This window comes from Notamacropus eugenii, chromosome 6, assembly GCF_028372415.1.
Source record: "Notamacropus eugenii isolate mMacEug1 chromosome 6, mMacEug1.pri_v2, whole genome shotgun sequence".
Classification (NCBI taxonomy): Eukaryota; Metazoa; Chordata; class Mammalia; order Diprotodontia; family Macropodidae; genus Notamacropus; species Notamacropus eugenii.
Genome location: NC_092877.1, coordinates 345068103 through 345091623, shown reverse-complemented (window position 1 = coordinate 345091623; position 23521 = coordinate 345068103). Strand labels below are relative to the sequence as shown.

General features: G+C 39.9%; 1 protein-coding gene across 2 annotated transcripts in view; it reads left to right on the top strand.

Annotated features, from left to right (window-relative positions):
• The first annotated feature begins 425 nt into the window (after window positions 1-425).
• The window catches only part of PIK3CA (phosphatidylinositol-4,5-bisphosphate 3-kinase catalytic subunit alpha), a 90729-nt gene continuing 67633 nt past the window's right edge, over window positions 426-23521 (top strand). The window contains exon 1 of one of the 2 annotated variants that reach the window (XM_072618428.1): window positions 426-556. The gene's annotated coding sequence lies outside the window, so the exon portion shown is untranslated. The remainder of the gene's footprint in view (window positions 557-23521) is intronic. The other variant, XM_072618430.1, reaches the window with a different exon arrangement.

Genomic DNA, 23521 nt, shown 5'->3' with positions numbered 1-23521 from the left:
GAAGAGACCGCAGACGAGGTGGAAGCGCGCGCGCAGGCGCAGTGAGACACCGCAGCTCCCTCCTTTCCTCCCGGGCTCCCTCCTCGCGCCCCTTGTCCTCCCCGCCCCCCCCCGCCCCCCGCGCCCGGCGCCTCGGCTTCACTTCCGCCCCGCTGGGCCTGTGCTTCCGGGGCATGGCAGGCTCAGCCCCTGGGAGGCTGCTGGCTCACTCGCTCTTCCCCTCCCGGAGCCCGCGGGGGGCGGGGGCGAGGAGCTCGTTGTTTGTTTACATGATGTGAGCGGAAAAAGAGACCAATAAAGTTTATTCTGGAGACAAAAGGGAAAAAAAAGCGGGGTGGGGGGGGAGCCGGAGGCCGAGGGAGAAGCCGGGGCGGGGGCGCCGCGAGAGAGACGCGGGCGCGAGGGAGAGGCGCGCCCGGAGCGGAGCCGAGCGGGGAGTCGAGCGGGCCGGGCCGGGGCCGGGGCGCGGGGCAGCCAGCGGGCCTCGGGAGCCGGGCCCGATGCGGGCGGGCGGGCGGAGCCGCCGAGCCTGGAGCAGCCCGAGCCCGAGCGGAGCGTGAGTAACGAGGGCTGCGGGACGGGACGGGCTGGGCTGGGGCCGGAGCCCCGCGAGCCTGGAGGGGAGCGCAGCGGGTGACAGGGCCCGGGCTGGGGGGGAGTGTCTGCGAGGGCCGCCCCCTCCCTCCCCTGGGGTCCTCCCTGCCCCCCGCCCCCTCCCCTTCTCTTGACCCTCTGCTCCATGTTTTCGTCTCCTTTCCCTCTCCCCCCTCTTCTTCCTCGCCTCCTCCCTTCCCTTTTCCTTGTTTTTCCCTCCCTTCTCCTCTTCCTCCCAGGGCTCCCTGCTGTGTGTGCCCCTCACACACACCCACCCAGGCCTGGCCGCGGGGCTGGAGGGTCGTTTGGGGCCAAGGTGAAGGGCCAGCGAGTTCGTTCCTCCCCCGGGGCTGTGATGCTGGAAGGGTCCTCAGCCCCCTCCTCCCTCGGTGCTGTGTCATTTTCTCACGGGGTGGGGGGAGTGCGCTTGGAGGGGGCAGTCAAATTGCCCAGCAAGCTGATAATAGCCAAACTCTCTCGTCTTCACACTCCCCGGGGCTTTCTTTTCTTTAACCAAAACAGTAAATCATCGTTCTGCTTGGAGAAACTCAGAGAAACATTGTCTCGTTCGGCATGTGTTTGGATACTTATTATCATGCCTGTGTCATAGTGTAGCTCCAAAGTGACCGAGGCATAGGAAGGTTAAGTGGTGCCCTGTGCTGGCCTATGTAAAGGGTAAGCATTTAGGAAATGTGATTTGATCATAGCCAAAGGATTGTCTTAGGATGACACTGGTACTTAATGATAGAGGTAGGCACTAAGGCTTCCAGGCTTGTGAAACTGATTCTCTCTCTTTGGTTTCAAGAATTTGGAACTGTTTGTGTAGTTCCGGTAAAAGGGGTGGGGTGGGGTGGGGTGGGGTGGGTGGTTGAGAGGATGCTTTTTAAAGTTGCCTGGTCATTTAAAAAATATATATATAAACTGCAATGATTAATTCTTTCAGCTGAGGCTTCCTCGTTCCAGCAATGTTTTTTTGTACATGCAGGAAATCAGTGTGAGGGGTGATGGCTCGAATACTATAGGTTCTATGAAAAAGAAACATCATTATTGATTCATTGTAACTCATACCAGTTGCTACATTTGAAGCAGCTAGGAGTGATAGTAGACCACTTTCCCTGCTTGGAAGCGCCATAAGATGTTTTATTTATTTGCTGGTTTCCAAGCCATGGGTGTAAAGATTTAAAGAAATGTAGATAAACACTACCTTAAATAAGAAACCAAAAGCAATTATATATTTGTTAGAGTGACTGACTGTTGATCCATGGAGGAATTCAGTCGGATCAACAAGCATTTATTAAGAGCCTACTATGTGCAAAACAGAGTGCTAAGACTGTAATAATTCATATTGTGAAATTTTGAGAGTTTTTGATAAGGTGGAGCATTTTATGGGAGATTTCAGATTGGTGGGGTACTTCATGTGTATATGTATGCTTACATATATAAATATACATTTACACACATATATACATATATACACATACGCACATGCACAGTATGTGTGTAGGCAGTATATTAGTCAATCAACAAACACTCTTTAAATATTTACTATGTACCAAGGACTATCTTGGGGCAGTTAGATGGTGAGGTAGATAGAGTGCTGAACCTAGAGTCAGAAAGACTCATCTTCATGAGTTCAAATCCCTTCTTAGACACTTACTAGTTGTGTGACCCTGGACAAATCATTTAATCCTGTTTGCCTCAGTTTCCTCATCTGTAAAATGAGCTGGAGAAGAAAACGGCAAACTGCTCCAGCATCTTTACCAAGAAAACTCCAAATAGGGTTGCAACTGAACAGCAACAAGGACTGTCTTAAGCCTTGAGAAAACAAAGTAAAAGGGCAAAATCGTTCCCTGCTCTCAGGGAGCTTACATTCTAATGAGGAGATAACATCTACCTAAATAGGCATGTACGGAACAAGAAAAGTAAAGGAGGAGGGTACTAACAACTGAAGGGACTGAGAAGGCCTATAAAAGTTGAACTAGATCATGAAGAAAAGCAGGGATTTGAGGATATGTCAGTCAAGAAGCATTTATTAAGTGTCTCCAATATGCCATGAATTGTGCTAGTCATTGGGGATCCGAAAAGAAAAGACAGGCCATACCCTGAGGAAGTTCATATTCCATTAGGAGGTTACAGTAGGTTCACAAGTAAACACAAGGGATATACAAGGCTTAGTGTATAGAGAACTGACCTCAGAGTTAGAAAGACCTGGTTGCAAGGCCCATCTCTGACACGTATTCATGGTGTGACCTTGGACATGTCATTTTATTTCTCAGTACTCCAGGCAACTCACTAAGAATATAAATTGCACAAAATATCTATCACTATATCAATTAAATTATAAGGCCAATCCCTGTTCTTATAAATAAATAAATGCACAGTGATTAGGGAGAGGAGAGTTACCAGTAACAAATAGAGCAGGGATTTTTAACTGTTTTTGTATCTTATAAACCACCCCTTTTGACAGTCTTCTGAAGTTCATGGATCCCTTCTCAGGATAATGTTATTAAATGCATAACATAAAATACATAGGAGACCAATCATATTAGAATACAGTTATCAAAATAAAAAAACAAGTTCATAAATCCTTGCTTAAGAGCCCCTGAAGCAGGAGAATCAGGAAAGGCATCTTGAAGAAAAGGGCTCTTTCATTATTAGGTCTTGAATGGAACTAAAGGTTCTCAAAGATAGAGATGAGGAAGAGCCTGAGCAAAGGTATGGAGGCAGGAGATGAAATGGGAACAGCAAATAGCCCAGCCTCACTGCCTGCACTGAGGGGTGTGTGGGGTGGGGAGGGTGATGTGAATAGAGAGATTAAAGGTGGGAAGTGGATAAGATTTAGCAACTGATTGACTGTAAGGTGACAGAGACTGAAGAGTCAAGGCTGACTCCTAGAAGGCTAGTGATGCCCAGATTGAAATAGGAAAGTTGGGGGCAGAGATAACACACTCTGATTTGGACATGTTGAGTTTGAGATGTCTGTAAGACACCAGAGGTCTTGTGAGAAAGCTTTTATTTTTTTTTAAAAAAGTTGTTTATTATTTTAACCTGGGTTTTGTTTCATCACTGTTCTGTAGAGCACTTTGATATCAAAGTCACAAATGAGATATTAGAGTGTAGACTCTAATCATTAGGAAGGCTTTCCTTTTATCAAGTCTAAATCTACTTTGTAATCTCAACCTATGTATGGTTGTCAAAGAATTTAGAGCTAGGTGTAACTTAGAGATCATTTAGTCTACTTCCTTCATTTCTTTTTTCTTAGGGGTTGGAGGGGAGATAGAATGTGTTCTGGATCTGTGATTTCATCTGTCTAGGAAACTCCTTAGCAAGTATTCTGTAGCTTATAGTCAGAGTCATCTGGGCTTATCAAGAGGTTAGGCAAATTGGCCACAGTTACACATCCAATTTGTGCGGTGTTTACACATATATTCTCCTGGCTCTAGGAACCTAGAAAACTTTGTGCCTTATCAGTAATCAGCAAGCATTTTATTAAGCACATTTTATTATGTGCCAGTCATTGTGCTAAGTCCTGGGGATACAAAGGCAAAAGTGTTTCAGTTCCTGCCCTCAAGGAGCTTCCATTCTAATGGAAGAGACAAGACATACATATATAAGTAAATATAGAATGCATAAAGATGAACATAAAGTTGTTTTGGAGGGGATGACACTAGGAGCTGGGGGAATCAAGATTTCATGTAGAAAATGGCATTGAACTGAGTCTGAAGGAAATGAGGTTTTTCAGGGAGTAGAGGAGTGAATAGACGTAGTGCAATGGTGTGGAAATGAAGCTGTTGCATTGCATCTATAGAACAGCAATTGACCCATCAGGTTAACTGATGTACTCAGGCTCATTCAGAGAGCATGAAGAGAAGTGGAATATAAGAAACCTGGGAAAGTAGCAAGGGCCCAGGTAGTAGATTGAGGTTCCTTTGGTTTGCTTGGACTTTTAAGTAATGCCTGTAGAGCAAACAGTGGGACAAAGCCACTTTATTGCCTTTCCTCAAGATACGATTATCCCTGTGGCCAATAAATGTCCTCAGTTCCATCTCCAAACTTAGAAGCTAATACTTAGAGCATATAGTAAAACCCAGTTGTCCTAAAGACATTTGTTCTTTGTAGAACTGATTATTTCTACTAGTATCACTTTAACCATTTTTTAATAATTGTAACTGATATTTACATAATGTTTTGTTTTATAAAGCACTTCATCTACATTATCTCACCTGATTCTCTCAACAACCCTTTGAAGTAGATGTAATTATTATCACTGTCTTATAGACAGGAACCTAATGCTTAGAGAGGTTGTGACTTGCCCAGGGTCATATAGCTAGTGAGTGTCTGAGGCAAGATTTAAACCTAAGATGTTACTATCTTGAAGGATCTGTGTTCTCATTACCTGTTGATTTGAAAGGGGCCAGTTTCATTGGATTGTTGATTTTGAAATATTCTAGTCCTCATTTTACAATTGAGGAAACTAGCCTAGAGAGGTTAACTGATGTACTCGGGCTCATTCAGCCAATGAGTGGCAGAGGGAGGATATCAGTCCAGGTCTTATTTTGCATGCTCTAGCGTAACATCTTAAGGATCTTTTTCCGTATTGTCTCTGTAAATGAGTTCCTATGTGTGGCTGTTAAGTGACATTAAAGTTGTCAGCAGGCAGCTAGGTAGCACAATGGCTAGAGTACCAGCACTGAAGTCAGAAAGGTTCATCTTCCTGAGCTCAAATCTGGCCTCAGGAACCTACTAGAGCAAATCACTTAACCCTATTTGCCTCAGTTTCCTCATCTGTAGAAGAAGCTGGAAAAGAAAATAGCAAATTAATCCAGTATCTCTTCCAAAAAAACCCAAATGGTTTTGAGTCAGACATCACTGAAAACAACTGAACAAAAAAAAAATATATCATCTCCAGGGATGCCAAGAAGAGTTCTCTTGCAGTAGCAGTTCCTTCTTTTCCACTCCCATGACTCAGAGACCTCTTCATTTCATCTCATTCTGGTAGCTTTCTGACCTTTCTCTTTGCCTTTGAATGGGAGTGTGGGAAAGGACTCAGACCATCAACTAATCCAAACCCTTTACTTTTGAGTTGATGTCACTGAGACCAGAAAAAATGTACTTGACAAAGGGTATCCATCTCGTTTTATACTTCTAGTGAGAAATTGTTCATGAATGTTGATTGTATTATGGATTAGAATTACTAGAATGATTTATTCATTTCACAAAAGAGAGTCACTCTGGCCATTGCTCCTCATGTGAACTTCAGTCAGAAGTTAAAAAAATTTTAGAAATAAGATCAGTTTGCCCTCTCATTCCCTCTACAGTCAGTCAGCAAACATATATTAAGTGCTTACTAGGCCCCAAGCTCTGGGTTAAGTGCTAAAGATAAAAGTAAAAAGTTCTCTGACCTCAAGAAGCTAGGTATACCTAGGAGTACATACAGATTACATACAAAATTAATAGGATGCAATTTGGTGAGGGACTCAGTAGGAGCTAGGGAGATCAGGAAAGGCTTTCTTCCTGAAGAAAACTCTTGAGCTTGAAGGAAAAGAGGGATTCTAAGAGGCAAAAGTATGGCTGGAATGCAATCTGAGTATGAGAGACAAGAGATGGAATGTCCTATGTACAGAATAGAGAGTGATCAGAATGACTAAATCACAGGTTGCAAGAACTAGAGTAAATTCTAAGGACACTGGAAATGTAAGAAGAGGCCAGGTTGGAAGATATTTCAATGTCAGAGGAGTACATGTTAGAACCTTTCTAGGCAATACAGACAGTAAGGGGTTAATATACCTGGACCTGCTTTCTAGGAAAGGCAGTACAGTGTAAGTTTGGAAGGTGAATTGGAGCAGGGAGGCTCCAGCCAGGGAAGTGCTGGAGGATGACCTTCAGAAGGCATTGAGGCCAAACTCCTCCTTTTATAGTGAGGTATAAAGAAGTAAAATGGAGGTCACATGGCTCAGAAATGGCCAAGGCATGATTTGAACACATATGTTCCTGGCACCAAAAGCAGTGCCATATCTACTACAACATACTGCCTTTTTGAGTAAGCTATTATCTGGTCCAGGTAAGAGGTGATGAGGCCTGAGCTAAGGTAGTAGCTCTCTTGTCATCTCTTTCTAAGAATTGTGGAGATGGAGACAAGAAGTTTTGGCCAGTGACTGGATATATGGAGTGAGTATGAGTGAAGAGCTGAGGATTACATCAGAATTGTGAGCCTTGGTGAGTAGAAGCACAGTGGTGCCCTCAACAGTAAAAGGCAAGTTTAGAAGAGGGATGGGCTTTGGGGAGAGAAAATAGAATTCTGTTTAGACATGCCTATATCTATCTCATCCAGTTAGAAATGCATAATGGGCATTTAGTAGAACTCAGGAGAGAGACTAGGCCTGGATATATAAGTTGGAGTTATCTTCATAGTGAAGCTAATGCTTTCACCAAGAGAGAATCTAGACAAAAAAGAACATCCAGGACAGAACTAGGATACACCTATGGTTAATGAGCATGACATGCATGAGAACCAGCAGAGGGTACTGAGATGGTCAGACAGGTAGGAGGAGAAACAGGAAAGAACACTGCCACAAAATCCCAGAGAAGAGAGAGTGGCCAAGAGGAGAAGGTACTTAGTAGGATGAAGTGTTGAAGAGAAATTAAGGAGCATGATGATGGGGATTATTGGAAATGTTGGTGAAAACAGTTTTCACTTGAGTGAGAGGGATTGAAAAACCAAATTTGAGGAGATTAAGAAAAGAGTGAGAGGAGAAGAAATGGAAGCTAAGAGTAAAAATAGCTTTTTTCAAGATAAGGGAGGAGAGATATTGGAGGATAGCTTAGGGGAAGAAGAATGGTCAGATCAAAAGAGAATTTTTAAGGACAGGACTTAGGGTGTGTTTATAGGCAGCTGGGAAGAAGCTAGGACATAGATATTGGACATAAAAGAGGGAGGGGATAATCTTAGAGCTAATCTGCTAGAGAGATGAAAGGAGGTTAGGATGTAGAATGATTGGCCCTGGAAAGGAGAAGAGATACCTCCTCATCAAAGACTGGAGTAAAGGAAGAACTGGTGGGGGGGTTTGTGAAATGAGATGAAGATGGAAGAAGAGAGAGTACTTGTTAGAGAGCCTTAATTTTTTATTATGTGTATAAGTGTAATATGAAGCAAGGACCTCTGCTGAGTGAGTGGAGATAGAGGATACAATAGGAGATTTGAACAGAGATGGCAAGGTTTAGAACAGCTCTCTGGAGAGTGGGATAGAGAATTAGGAAGGGGTAAAAGGAATGCTGCTGATGCAGTTTGATCATATGAATTCATAGTCAGCATGATTTCATTACTGCCTCCATCTCTGTACAGCAACATGTAGGTAGTGGCATTGGTAGGAATAGAGGCAGCAGATGGTTGGGATGTGGTGAAGTCTGAGTGGTTATAGGACTAGGGATCAGGGGAATCAAGTAGATGAATGTATAGATGCAAACTGGCTTAATAAGGAGTGAATGAAGGATGGGCATGAAGGTGAATGTAGCTAGAGCCAGGGTGATGGCCTGGCAAAATACTGGGAGGTGGAGAGATTACAAATGCAGATGAAGAACCGATTTGTAAGAGTAAAGCACTAGGAAGACAGGATGGCATGCTTGAATATAGTGAAAGGATAAAGGAATTTCACACTTCTTAGGCGTGTCAGTGATGTGTTGGCAAAAGCAAGAGCATTCCCATCTCTGAATGTGGTTGACATAAGTATGTAGAAGGATGAGGAGGCCATGGAAGTAGAACAGGGAAGTGAGGGTATTAGAGGAAAGCCATATACATGCTGAAGTCCCTTGGCATGAGCACAGGTATTGGAATGGAGGGGGTTCTGTGAGCCAGGTACTGACCTCACTGAAAAAAGAATGAAAGTGTCTTGAGGAGTGTTGGATAATAGGCATGAGGATCTGTATGGATCTGGATAACATGAAAATTCAGGTAGGAAAAGTTACTAGAGTGATAGTGGTAGTGGGGGTCAAGGAGAATTCTGAGCCCCACCAAGATTTGGGGTTGGAAATATGAGAGAAGGGGTGACCAGTTTTCCAGGGCTAGAAAGAAGTGCTAGACCTGGGATGAAGTATCTTCAGGGAGATCTCAGTGAAGGCCAAAGAATAGAAAGAGCTTGAGAAGAAGAGGTCCATTATAGAGTGGGAGTTTCAGAAGGCACAATGGAAGGGGTACTCAGATATGAAATTAGTCATTGGAGTAGTAATGTTGTTCATAGAGAAGAGAGAGCACCCAACCAGGCTTTAGAAGGGAACTCTGACACCACAGATTTGTCAAGAGTGAGAATAGCAAGGGATGAGACTTTGCTAACTTGGGAATGAGTCCCGACAGAGGAGGAGCTCTGTTGATGGAGCTAGGAGAATAAGTTATTATTTCTGTAGTTTCACCTCACAATCTCCCCCATACTGGTGACCCATCTAAACCTTTTCAAACCTCTTCAAACCTGCCATGGCTCTCCCTTCCCCTCCTCTCAATTGGGAACTTTACCTGATGTTTCACTTAAAAAACAAACATTCACCAAGAGTTCCCTCTTCTTCCCTCCTCATTTCCCATCACCCAGTAGTCTTCTGCCACTTGGTCCTCCTTCCCCCATCTCATATAGTGAGATAACCCTTCTCCTTACTAAGACAACTTCATCTGCATGTGTAAGTGATCCCATTCCATCCTGTGTTCTCAGCAGATTGTTCCCTCTATCATCCCCACTCTTGATTATCTTCAATTTTTTGTTGTCTGCTGTCGGCTTCCCTGCTGTCTACAAACAAGTCCAAACATTTGGTCATTTCCCATTCTCAAAAAACCGTTACTTGATTCATCCCTACTAATTATTATCTCATATTTCTTCTCTTTTTTTGTGATGAAACTCCTTGAGAAAGCCACTAATAATCAATGCCTCCATTTCCTTTCCTCTCATTCTCTCTTTAACTCTCTACAGTCTGGATTTCAACATCACCAATCAAATGAAACTTCTCTCTCCAAAGTTACATCTCTTATTTACTAAATTCAAAGGCTTTTTCTCAACCCTCATCCTTCTTGAACTCTCTTCAGCCTTTAACACTGTCAATCACCCTTTTTTCCTTGATCTCCTTTTCTCTTTAGGTTTTTGTGACACTAAATCATAGCTCTCTTCCTGTCTGATTACTCCTTCAGAGTCTTTGCTGGATTATTATGCAGGTCAAACCTGCTAAAGTTGGATTACCCATGTACCCAGGGCTCTGTCCTGGACCCTCTTCTCTTCTCTCTCTATACTCTCATCAGCTTCCATAGCTTTTATTATCATCTCTATGCTAATGATTCCTCAATCTACTTTTCCAGCCTCCTCAGTCCCTGAATTCGCATCTCCAGTTGCCTATTAGACATCTCAAACTCTGTAGAAATCAAATTCAATATTATGTCTAAAACTGAACTCATTATCTTTCTCCTTTTCTCTCTTCACAACTTCTCTGTCACTGTTGGAGGGCACCACCATCTGGTCACATAGACTCACAACCTAGGTGTAATCCTGGACTCCTCACTCTCACACACACCCCGCTCCCCCACTGCCATAGTCTGTTGGAAGTCCTGTCAATTTTACCATCCTAACATCTCTTATATATGTCCCTTTCTCTTCTCTAACGTTGCCACTATCCTGGTGCAAGTCATTATTTCATGTTTGAACTATTGTCATAACTTGCTCATCGGTCTCTTTACCTCAAGTCTCAAGTCTCTCCTCGACACAGTTATCAAATTAATCTTCCTAAAGCACAGTTCTAACCATGCCAATTCCTCCCTCCCCCTATTCAGTAAATTCCTGTGCCTACTTATCACCTCTAAGATCCAATATAATATCCTCTCTTTGGCATTCAAAACCCTTTAGAGCCTAGACACTTCCTACCTTTTGAGTCTTATACTTTACTCCCACCTGACATCTCCAAATTCCAGACATTTTCACTGGCTGTTCTCCTGCCCAGACTATTCTCCTTCCCTAGCTCCACCTCCTGGCTTCCTTTGCTTCCTTCCAGTCCCCATAAAATCCCATCTTCTATGAGAAGCCTTTCCTCAACCCCTTTAATCCTAGGGCCTTCCCTCTATTGGTTACCTTCAAGTTATTCCATTTATGCCTTGTTTGAATGTAGTTGTTTGCGTGTTGTTTCTCCCATTAGACTGTGAGCTCCTTGAGAACAGGGTGTGGCTTTTGGCTTTCTTTTATCTCCAGTGCTTTGCACAGGTCCTGAGATGCAGCAGACACTTAGCAAAAGCTTATTGACTGATTGAACATAAATCATATCACTGGAGCAAATTTCAAAGCATCAGCACTGCCACTTTTCTTCCTTGATAGGTTCAGAAATGGAGAGATGATTATGTAGACAGGTTTTTCAGTGGGCTCCCCAAATCATTGAAATCAGACTTGTTGACCAGAAGAATGGGAAAATTCAGAATTGAGGATTCTTTATTACAAGAGACAGACTTAGAGCAGTTGATGGAGAGCTGCCTGAAAAGTCTGGGTTCTAATATGTGACCCTAGCTAAACAAGTCCCTTAGCCTCTCAGTCCTCTAGGGAAGAGTCAAACATGGTCCACATGCAGAGAAACCAGATTAAAATGTAATTGAGAGATACTTAACAAAATGAATAAAAATACAATACAAAATAGATAATGTCAATATGTAGTTTTCTAAGTCAACATGGAGCCCAGAGCAATCCTTGTATACAGTTTAGTGGCTCTGTTTCTATTTCAATCTGACATCACAGCTCTAGGCAACTCTCTAAGCCTATATATATTGCAGAAAAAGTGCTATCTTGCAGTGGTAGAGGGAGTTTTCTCACATGGGAATTCCACATATCAATGAAATAACAAGTCTAGTTATTATCCCTTTTCTTAGTTTGAAGACTATATGTGTAGTCACCAAAATAAAAAATTGGTAGACCAGAAGACTGATTTAGAGCACAAACCAGAAGAATAGCTAGAACTGGGGAAGGCATATACTAAGGATGAATTATCTGTATTAGATCAGCCTTGTGCCAGGGCTTTATCAGAGGGAAAGTGTTGATGTTATTCTACCTCTAGGAGAGTATGCCATGGTTTTGTGCAATAACAGCTGCTTCAAGAAAACTTAATTTTTCATAGTACTATTAGCAATAGTTTTATTTTAATGAGAAATGTATTATTTTATTGAAATAGGTTGAAGTTTATCTATGTTCTTTGATCAATGAAGAATTCTGTGAGAATTATATTTTGAAGCACACATACATTTCTGTAAAAGTACTATAGTAATGACCAAGAAGTTTGAGCAGAAAGTTATGTCTTCCCTCTGAGATTACCTCTAATATACCCAGTATGTAAACATTTTGTATTGACAGTTACTCGCATGTTCTCTCCCCCATTACATGTGAGCTTCTTGTGGGCTGGGATGGAATTTGCCTTTCTGATTGCAGTTCTTGGCACAGTGCCTGGCATATAATAAGTGCTTAATAAATGCTTGTTGACTGACAGAGGAAAGTGAAGTGTAAAAGGATACACAGACAAGTTCTGGAGTGTCCCCAGTTTGAATGCCTGAAATTTTAATTACCTACAACCTCAGACTTAACTGTTGTACTCCTTTGGTTTTGTTTTCTCAAATCATGTGTATTATTTGGTTGCAGTATCGTAGGTACATCCCTTTTTCACTTTGGACCTCTGTTTTGAGATATGAAGCATTTAATCCTTGTTAAGGAGCTCATTATTTGAATTCTTAGGTTTATATGCTATTTAAAGAGTATTTCATTTCCTGAACTTCTTGTACTTTTTACAACTTTACGTTTATTTCGTAAATGCAGTAATTAAGTACAGCCCAAATCTATAGATTCATGAAATTTCTTATTTTCTTTTTTTTATCTTAATGGCATCTCTCCTTTTACTTCATGTAAATCATACTATGCCTGATAAAGCACTTCATTTTGGAACTGGCGAAAACATTAACTTAGTGCTATCTTCCTATGAATGTTTTGATAAAATATTTGATGCGGTAGCTTTAAATATGTCCTGTTGTGCTTTTAAAATAACATTGTGAGTGTGAGACTATAGCACGCTATGAACAATAGTGTGTTCACAAGCAATACAACAATAAAAGTAGCACTGACACAAGACTAAGGTTTCCAAAGCACTTTACGTATGTTATTTTGTGTGATTCTCTCAATTCTGTGAGTTGGGTGCATTTAGTATTCCCATTCCATAGGCGATGAGAATAAGGCAGACAGAGAGGTTAAGTGACTTGCTGAGGTCACATAGCTAGAAAGTGCCTCAAGTAGGCCATGAATGCAGGTCTTCTTGGCTTCATGTCTCACATTATTTAGTGTTCCACATAGTTTTCCAAAAGATAAGAAAGATGTTATTGATTCTATATGTGATCAGAAAAGGAGTTTTCTAGCCTTTAATCAAGAATGAAAGACAACTGGATAGCTAGTGCTACCTTGGTACTTTCTAGGTACTTTTAAAAAAATTTATTTTTATTAATACTTTTTAAAAATAATTTTAATTTCTAGATATATCCTTTTCTCCTCCTCTACCATCAAGCCATCCCTTTTAAAAACAACCTAAAAGGGGAGGGGGGAGCATTTCAGCAAAACCAACCAGCTGTCCCTGACAGTTTATACAATACTCTACGCCCATAGCCCTTGGCCTCCACAAAAATGGGAGGGCAGTGAATTTTTAGATTGGTTGTTATAATTATATAGTGTTCTGTTTTGTTCACTTTTTTCTTTCTGTTTATATTATTGCACATAATATCTAATGACTACATCATGTGTATTATTTTCCTGTTTCAATTTACTTCACACTGCATCAGTTCTCCCTTTGCTTCTTTGAATTCTTCATATTCATCATGTCTTATAGTACAATAATATTCTATTACATTAGTTAATCACAACTTGTTTAGCCACTCCTCTGTATAAATGGTACTTCTTTGCTACCACAAAGGGTACTGCTATAAATATTTTGGTGTATACAGATAGGATGTTTCTGGTTTTGACCTGACCAAGTTGTTATTTTTTTTTTCTAATGAGAAGGCTTCCTTTGCATTGGGTCAAGCTTCTATAATTATTATTAGGTTTATTATTACAACTTACATAAAAATTTCCAAGCATATATACATGCATATATGGTGTGTATAGAGATATTTACATGTGTATCGGAGAAGAATATCTATATCTATATATGATCTCTATATATTTATATCCTCTCTCTCTCTTACTTGGGATTCATAACAATCTTGTAAGGCAGATACTATATGGATTATTATCCCCACTTTACAGATGACGTTAACTGAGGCTTAGAGATACTAAGTGATCTTCCCATGGGCACATAGCTAGTAAGTAATAGAGGTGGAATTGGAATCTAGAACTTTTTGATGCCAGGTCCAACCCCCTGCCAGCAATTTATTGAAGAGCATTGACAAGAATAACACTGGATGCTCAGAGGGTTTTGAAAGTTTATAACTAGTATAGAAATGAGAATGACTTTGTATTCTGGCCCCATTGCTAATATACCTCTTTTGAGTTGAACTACATCTGCCTCTCCATTAATAAAATAGGAATTATTGCCAACCAGCATAAAGTTATGTAATTCAGATATTCCACATTGGCTTAAAACTCCTCACAAGAAAGGTACAAACACTATTATTCTAAAGAAATATCTAATGCAGAAAGGACATGATAGATGCTTGGCTTAACTATAAAATATTTAACTATTTTTGTTGGCCATGAAAAACAATGTTGAATATTTCTTGTAAATAGTTGTAGTTCTAAATAATTTTAACCATATGCTTTTACTACAGAGAGAAGCAATGTTGATAAGAGTTGGAGTAAAAAATGATCTCTGTTCAAGCCCCACCTCTGAAATTTTTTAGCTGTATGCTCCTGAGCAGTCACTTACTACTATGAGCCTCAATTTTCTAGTATTTACCTCCTAAGTCAGAAGAGGTTTTGGTGTCTGATGGTCAGTGTTCTGCCAGTGGAGGGAGTTTCCTAAGCTATCAAAAGCACAAATTCTTATGTGTTCTGTGTTTTCAGGATATAGCTGGTTCAGATTTCACAGAAGCAATTACTTGAATAATTTGAAATAATTGTGGACTAAAATAAAAAATTCCAATAAGAATAATTTTTATGAAACTTCTGAGATCCATAGCTAAATATAGCTAGAGTATTTAGGAGAAGGAGAAGAGATATCTTACAGCTGGAAAGGAGTATCCTCTTTGAAAAGGACCCTTCCCACTTGTCCAGCTCCCCTTCCCATTAAAAAAAAAATGCCTCCCTTGTAATAAATAAGCGTAGTTCAGCAAATCTATGTCAGAAAATGATGTGTATCTTATTCTGAAACTAGAGTCCATCATCTCTCTGTTGTGAGATGGGTAGCATATTTCATCAGTCTTCTGGTATTGTGCTTTCAAGGTTCTTTTTCTTCTCAGTATTATCATTGTAGAAATTATTCTCCTGATTATATGTAATCATAATTTTGTACATTGTAAAAAATGTGTTTTCAAAAACTGGAAAATGTACTGTAATTGATTTTTGACCATCCTACTATTGTTAGGCCATTGGATTATAGCTTTAAAATATAGCTGGTTTTTCCTTCTATGTTTAATTGGCATGTTTTACTAATATTTGGAGATTTTTTTTAAAAAATAGACTTATAGAACACAGAAAGGCATTGTGCTACAGAGTACTAGAATGATGGGTCTGAAGGCCTAGTAACCAGCTCTTCCACTAACTAACAATATAACATTGGGCAGCTGAGCCACTCTGGGACTCAGTTTCCTCATCTGTAAAATGACAGTTAATTTCTAAGTTCTTCAAGCATTTGTAATACAGTAATGATACGATACAATACAGTAAAAATCGAGTATGTACCATGTACCAGATACTGTGCTAAGTGCTGAGGATACAAATAAGAAAAAAGAGAGTCCCTGCTCTTCAGAATCTTACAGTCTAATGGGGGTAACAACTCAGAAAAGCAAGCTGAAAAGAGTGGAGTTGGGAAGGTACCAGGCACGGGGCATGATGACAAGTGAAGACAAAACCAAGCACTGCAGCTGGTGGGAGATGAAGAGTTGACTGGGCCTTTAAGATGTTTTTAAGGGGAGGCTTTTCTTTCAAAGGCATCTCTCTGACTTCAGCAAAGAGCTGAATTTCAGAACACCTATGCAGGTGATTTCAGAAACTGTCCAGAAATGTTGTTCCCACATGCTTGAGAGCTTTTGCAGGAAATTTCGTAGATAGAAAAGTTGGTAACATTCAAAAAGGAGTGAAGTGGAAAAGCTTTCTATTTGAAGTGCCATTCACTGCAACTTTGCACTTTTCCTGGTCTTTCTCATTTGTAACTATTGCAAATAGTTCATCAGCTTTAACATAGTAAAAGAATCATTGCAAGCCAATTGCTAATATTGTCAGAAGCAATATTGTCATGGTATCATTTAAATACCTACTAAGGTATCAGTTAACTCTGGTACATCCTGAGGATACAAAGACTTTCAGGAAAGTATATGCCAAGATTTTCCTTGGTAAGTTATTTGCTTTTGTCCAGAAAACAGGTGTTGTGCCTTTTCCTTGTTAGAAGCTCAACTTAGATCAACTTATCATGAGATAAGAATCATGCTTGAGAAAAAGGTTAATAATTGTGAAAAACATTACTTTGTATATTGTTTTTGTTCCTGGTTTATTTTTCCTGTTTATGTTCAATCTTTACATGCAAATTGTTCAGCTTTCTCTTTTGGATGCCTTAAACCACTAGCTTTCTCAAGTAGTAGATAGTGTTCAGAACTATTTTGAATGTGTGGTCATTTTGCAATAAAAGCAAAGATGAGTTTTATGGCTTAATTTTCCTATGAGAAGAGAGATTTTAAAATTATTCTTAATGCTTACAGATGTTGTCTAACTTTTGGTGTTCTGTAGGGATTGAGGAGTTATCTATCGGCACATTAAATTCAGTTCATATTTAAGAGTCTGCTTATTCTGGCAAGCCACCATGCTGGGTACTGAAGGTACCAGGACAAAAACAAACTAGAACCTGCCCGCAAGGAGTGTATGTTCTGTTGGTCTGGATAATGTGGCATTACCTTTGGAACAGACCATTGCCTTTATTTCTCATACCTTGATTTCTACACCTTGTAGAACATAACCTTTTCTCCCCAGCTGCCAGTGCTGTCCTCTCTAAGGTTACCTTCCATCAATTCAGTATTTATTATGTATGTTGTGGATTATGTTGTCTTCCCGATTAGAGTGTAGCTAGCTTCTTGAGTGCAAGGACTGTTTTGGTATCTGGAGCACTTAGTACCATGCTTGGCATATAATGGATACTTAGTAAATGCTTGTTAATTAATTGATTAAATATACTTTCAAACATCTTGAAAATCATTGCAGCTGCTGCTACTATTCTACATAATAAGATTCTACAATTCATTTTCAGCTATAATGTAGCATTACCAGGAAAACTATGAAGGACAAATTGAGATCAACAACACGTGAAATCAAGCTATGCATAGCAGTGAGGACAGCAAACAACTATATCCTCAGTGCTTTATTTTCTGTCTTGTAATATCACTTGAAAATTGGATAATAGCTATAGGATGTGTGACTGAAATATTGGCATCTGCTTCTTAAGGTATTCATATTTAATGACTTTATCCTCTAAAATACTTGTACTTTGTAAGAGGTATAAAAAACCTAGTGTTCATTACTTGCTCCTTATCTGTTCTTTTAAGAGCATCAAAAAGCTTCTTCACAGTAGGTGCAGTTACAGTGTTGAATGTAGCATTTTCCAAGCAGATTCTGATAATTATAATATCAATGGGAAACTAAAAGTAGTTTCAAATGGCATCGGTCCTTGTGAGATAATCAGAATGCCAAAGAGGTTTTTGTCTTCCCCGCTGGAAGTTAATGCTTGGCTTAAAGAGGAAGACTGCTTAAGTCTTCCAATCTGCTTAGTTTTCTGAGAGACTCCAAATTCCTTTAAAATTGTTTTTTTAAACATCCTTCTTTGACCATATCTATATGTGTAAAATTAAACACTGCCAAACCTTTCATTATAGCTGCCCTCTTAGCCAGTACCCCCTGGCATGACTCAGCTGTTGCTGTAGTTATTTCATACACAAAAAAAATATAGCCTTTACATAGACATTCAAAATTAGGTCTCAACACTGGAAAAACTAGATGACAGTCTGAAAAGTCATGTATCCTTTTAATGTATACAAAGCACTTTCTTCAATTACAGCTCTGTAAGGTAGGCAATATAAATGTTGTTATCAACTTTTGTCAGATATAGAAACTAAGACTCAGAGATGTGAATGTGATCAACTCATAATTACTTACCTAGTAAGTGGCAGAGTTGGGATGGGAACCATTTCTCCTCTATAACTTGATTTTTTGTTTACAGCGTTGACACAGCTACTGGATTTGCCAAGTTTACTGACAGTCACGATTTGTTTCTATATTATCAAACTATCTGTAAAAATCTCAGAGTATAGATTCAGATCATCACAGAGGAGTGAAGTGGAAGGTGCAGAAGTAAATGGACATGACTTTATGGTGACTCGTGGAAAGCCTTTTCAGTGTGAGAACAGGCTAGTCTTGGAAACTTCTGGAGCTCTGTCATCCTTGTAGTGTCTGCTCTGGACTCTTCATTACTGGGCACAGTTTTGTTCATGCCTGTTCTTCACATGACCATACTGTGTGAGAGTGCACTCATGAGTGGTTTTCAGGTTTTAGTAGCATTTTCTTATTATATTTTCCAACTCCCCAAAGTGTACTTTTACTCATCATGGGGTCTTTTCAGGCTTGAAGTCTCATTTGAACATCCTGATTAGCTCATTCATATTCCTACTTCTTGTTATGCTGTTTGTCACTGACCAGATGAGATGTTGACTGAACATATCACTTCAAATTAATCAGATCAGTGGAATCAGAGGAGCTAGCTTTTGCTTGTCATTACAAAACTGTTGTCTACATGTCGATAAGTTTTTCCATGCTGCTACATCCCTGTCAGTTCAGCAGAGTCAAAAATCCTTCCCCCTGCTGTTTCTTCGTGTCCTTTCATGCTTATCTCTATGCCCCTCTACAGTCCATGTTCCTTTCTGCTCTCCAGAAATTCTGATCCAGTGTTACCATACTCCTCTTCATCCTAGATATCTTTATTGTATAGTCTTCTGTCTGATATTTAAAACCTTAGTCCTCATCTTCCCTGATCACTCTTTCCATTGCAGGCCGTTCTCCTGAAACTTATTTTTTTCTCGCTGCCCTTTGTTCCTCTTTGTTTTCCCGGTCTGTCAACACTGCTCTTGCTTTATTTTTCTCCTTTTCTAGGCTTTACTCTGTAGTTGACCAATTCGATTACATGTAGTCTTCTACAAGCGAGGCTTATGGGATGCCTCCCGTACCAGGTCTTTCCTTACCACACACCCCCAATTAATAACATGCTGTGTGTGTGTGTGTGTGTGTGTGTGTGTGTGTGTGTCTCTGTCTGTATAGATTCATATTGCTTGTGTATACATTATATGCTCCTCCTGCCAGTGTAATGGAAACTCCTTGAAGAGGGAAAGACTTTTGTTTTTATCTTCATATCTGTCGCCAGTGTTTAGCACCAACCCTCATCTCCTCTCCCCAGAACTACTGAAACAGCCTTCTAATCAGCCTCCATGCCTCGACTTACTCCTTACTTCAGTCCATCCTCCACAGAACTGCCAAGTGTTGTGCTAACCACACCATAGTCCTGCTCACTGAGTTCCAGTGACTCCTTGTTGCCTCAAGGATTAGTAATTACTTTCTCATCTCTAATGATTTTGTCTATATCCCCTCATCCTCATCCATGCCACTACACTATACTGCATTGTCCATCTGCTTTGGCTGTCCAGGGTATATGTACAGGTGAACAATGACTTGCTCATCCAACTGCATATCAAAATCTGGTCTATATGTGTTCTTTGTCCATTTAGTTTTTCCTGTATGGAGAGTTGGGTCAAACTCTCTGGTAAATATGAACCTCATTTAGAAGGCCTTCAGTATTCTGCAATCAGTACAATGTCATCTTCAAACAGGAGCATTTGGAGGCCCTCACCAGCTATAGGCAATCTCTTTTCCAGTTTGGACATGGTACTGGATGTCTTCCATAATGGTGACAATATACTTTTGGTGAGCATCAGTCTCCTTTTTTTGGTTCTTTAACAACAACCAGAGCTGATTCATAAATGATTTCTACATTGGCAACTAATCATTTCCTTTTTATTCAAATATAATTGATTTATTTTATTACAATGTTACATGATATTCATTATGCTTAATGCCTCCTGATTTTTGTTGGATAAAATCCATATCTCAGAAAACCTATAAACTTAACCCTAATCTCATCACAAACTCCACTCTTTTGTATCATGAATTACTTACTAACTACCTCTACTTGGATATCTCATAGGCATCTCAACAGCATATTCAAAACAAATCATTGTCTTTCCCGTGCAGCCAACCTCACCAGTTCTGACAAGAGCTCTATTATTATCTTTCTATTCACCCAAGTTCAAAGCCTCAGAATCATCCTTGACTCTTAGCTTTTCCTCACCTCCCATTTCCAGTCAGCTGCCAAGTCTCCTAGATTTTGTCCCCTCATAGAACATTCTTGTATCTCTCCCTTTTTCCACCCATACCCACCACCCTCATTTAAACTCTCATCACTTCTGCTAATACTATTGAAATACTCTTCTAAATGGTCTCTTTGCCACTTGTTTCTTTATTTAATCTTACATCCTCCATTCAGTTGCCAAAATAATCTGCCAAAAGACTAGTTTAGTCTGACCACACCAGAATCCATTTGAAAACTTTGTATGACTCTCTGTTGCCTGGAGAATAAGCTTGAGCTAGGAGTCAGGGGCTCCTTGAGCTAGGAGTCAGGGGTTCACCTTTCCATCCATCTTTCATATTATCCCACATTCAGTGGTTCAGACAAATTGGTGTACTAGTTTGTCCCTGTGTCATCTGCCACTGTTGTTCATTCTTACAGCCTATTACCAAAATCCCTAAGGCTCTTCCCCTCCCAGATTGATTGCATTCTTTGACTAGGTAAAAGAGGTCATTCTTTACCTCATTTCTTCTTACCTAGCCTTAATCACTAAATGGGCATTGCATCAGACAAACTGAAACCAGGAAAGACCTTAACTTAAAAAGACAAAGGCCTCCCACCATATCCAGGGTCTTCTCCAGTCATCCTGATCTATATCTTGCCATTGGACCCAGATGACTTTGGAAGAGACAGTGAAGTTGGTGACTTTGCATAACCCTGCCTCATTCAAATCCACTTCACTGCAAGTCCTGACATCTCCTTCCTGATGTCAAGGTCCTCTTTAGGAATGAAGGACAAACAACAATCCCAGTGCCTTCTTATCTTTGCCTGTCAGACTCTTTATCTTCTTTAATGGAACTTCAGTGCCACCGCCTTCTTGAAGGCTCCCCTACTTCCCCCTTCCCCTCCCAGCTATTAGTATATTCTTTTCCCTCCTCAGATATTAATAGAGTTGAGATTCCAACTTAATCCTCCTTACTCCCCATCTTGTTTCACATTTGAATTGTATGCTCATGGTGAAATCTGTTTGATAGATAGCATGCTGGATTTGTATTGAGGAAAATTTGGATTCAAATCTTTTCTAAGTGAAGCTCATGATCACTTGCTTAACATTTTTGTGCCTTGGTTTCCTCATCTATAAGGTGAGAGGGTTAGATTTTATGTCCTTCCAGTTCTGAATCTGTGACACTTTGATCCTGTGTTCTTGAAGTCAGAGACTTTCATTTTTATCTCACTTTTCTCAGTGCTTGGTTCAGTACCTCACTCAAGATAGGCACTTAAAAATATTTTCTTGAATTGTTACTAACATCACTTTTATTGGCCTGATACCCAGTTTGTCATCAGGAATCCTCATAAGTTATACTAATTATAAAATCTTACTCCCCTCCTTGACAATTGTAGAATCTTAGAATTAGAAGAAACCAGCTGGCCTATTCCTTCATTTTACAGATGATAGATTCAGACCCATAAAAGATAGATTACTTGCCCACATTGTCTTTACTAGTATATAGGAGAACCCTAGCCCAGTAGTCATCCCTCTATATTACCTTAAACCACCATTATGTTGAACATAATTGATGAAAAGATTGGACTAGATAAGCTGTAAGGTCTCTTGTATGAATTTACTGACCAAGAACTTAGAGCTGTGCTATGTGGTTATGGTTAACATAGTTCTTACTGAATTCACTGTTAACCTTTAGTCTTTGTGGCATCATAAAAAATGATAACTGCCTAGCTGTGGTGGAAAGTTTTCTTGAGGTCTTCTGATACATGTAAGGGGAGAGCACATATAGTTATCAGTGGTTGCCTGAAACTGATAGTCCAGGGTTCTGAGAAAAGACCATTTGTGTGCTATTATCTGTTTTGATGGTGCCAGGTTCGTTCCCTTGTCAGAGAAGAGAAGCCAGCAGTTATTAAAGAATTAGTATCTATAGCTTATGTTAAACCACTTCCTGCTACAGCCTTGCTTCCACTTCCTCTAAGCATAACCAAATCTTTTGCTTGGACTGGAACTTCAAAGAAGAGAAATCAAGGTGGCTGTAAGAATGAGACTTTTTATTTCTCCAGTCAAATTCCCAATCACTTAATTTTCTCTTTCAGTAGGAACATTGGACAGCCATTATTTTCATCTTGCTTTTCCTGTAGTTGACTACAAGTATTTTTGGAAAATAGCTTTTTAAATACTATTGCCATACATTTCTTCTTGGGAGGTTATAAACCCTGTTACGGTGCCTTACTTTTCTTTTTCCTTTTTAAGTTCTATTGCATTTTATTTTCAGATTCACATTCTCTTTCTCCCATCCTTTACCTCCCATTTAAGAAAGCACAAAACTTTTAAAAGCATTTATATTCAAGAAAAACGCATCTGGGGCCATCTCCAGTTGTCCTGATCTATGTCTTGTCACTGGACCCAGATGCCTCTGGAGGAGAGAGTGAGGCTGGTGACTTTGCACAGCCCTGCCTCACTTCAATCCAATTCACTTCCAAGTGAAAACATCACTGATGTCATGGTCCTCTTCAAGAATGAAGGACAAACAACAACAACAATTCCCACATTGGCTGTGTCAAAAAAAAATGTTTTCCAGTCTCTACTGTGAGTCTTTCATGTCTCTATCAGGAGATGGGTAGCAAGTTTAAACACGAATCTTTTGGTCTTTATGTTGATCAGAGCTCCTAAGATTCTCAGAATTGTTTTTCTTTACATTATTATGGCATAAATTGCTTTCTTTATTGTGCTCACTTAACTTTGCTTCAATTCATACAAGACTTTCCAGATTCTCTAAAACTGTCTCCATTATTTCTTAGAGCACAGTAATATTCATATACTATGATTTTTCTGGCCATTTCCCAATTGATAGGCAGGTACTCCATCAGTTTCCAGTTCTTTGCCTCCACACACACCAAAAAAAGCTTCTATAAATATTTTTATACAGAAAGTATTTTTCCTCTTTCTTTGATCTCTTTGGCCTATAGACTTAGGAGTATTTCTCAGGCAAAAAATAGGTGCAGTTTAATAACTTTTGGGGCATAGTTGCAAATTGCTTTCCAGAATGACTGGACCAGTTCACAGTTCCACCCTAAGTGCAATATTGTACATATTTTCCTGCAGCCCCTCCAGCATTTGTAACTTTTTTTTGTCACTTTTTCTGTCTGATGGGTATGAGGTGGAATCTCAGAGTTGTTTTGATATACATTCCTCAACTTCATAGTCATTTAGATAGTCATTTTCATATGGCTATTGATAGTTCAATTTCTTCCTCTGAAAACTGCCTATTCATTTCTTTTGACCATTTACAATTGGAGAGTGAATCTTATTTTTATAAATTTGAATCAGTTTCCTACATATCTTAGAAATGAAATG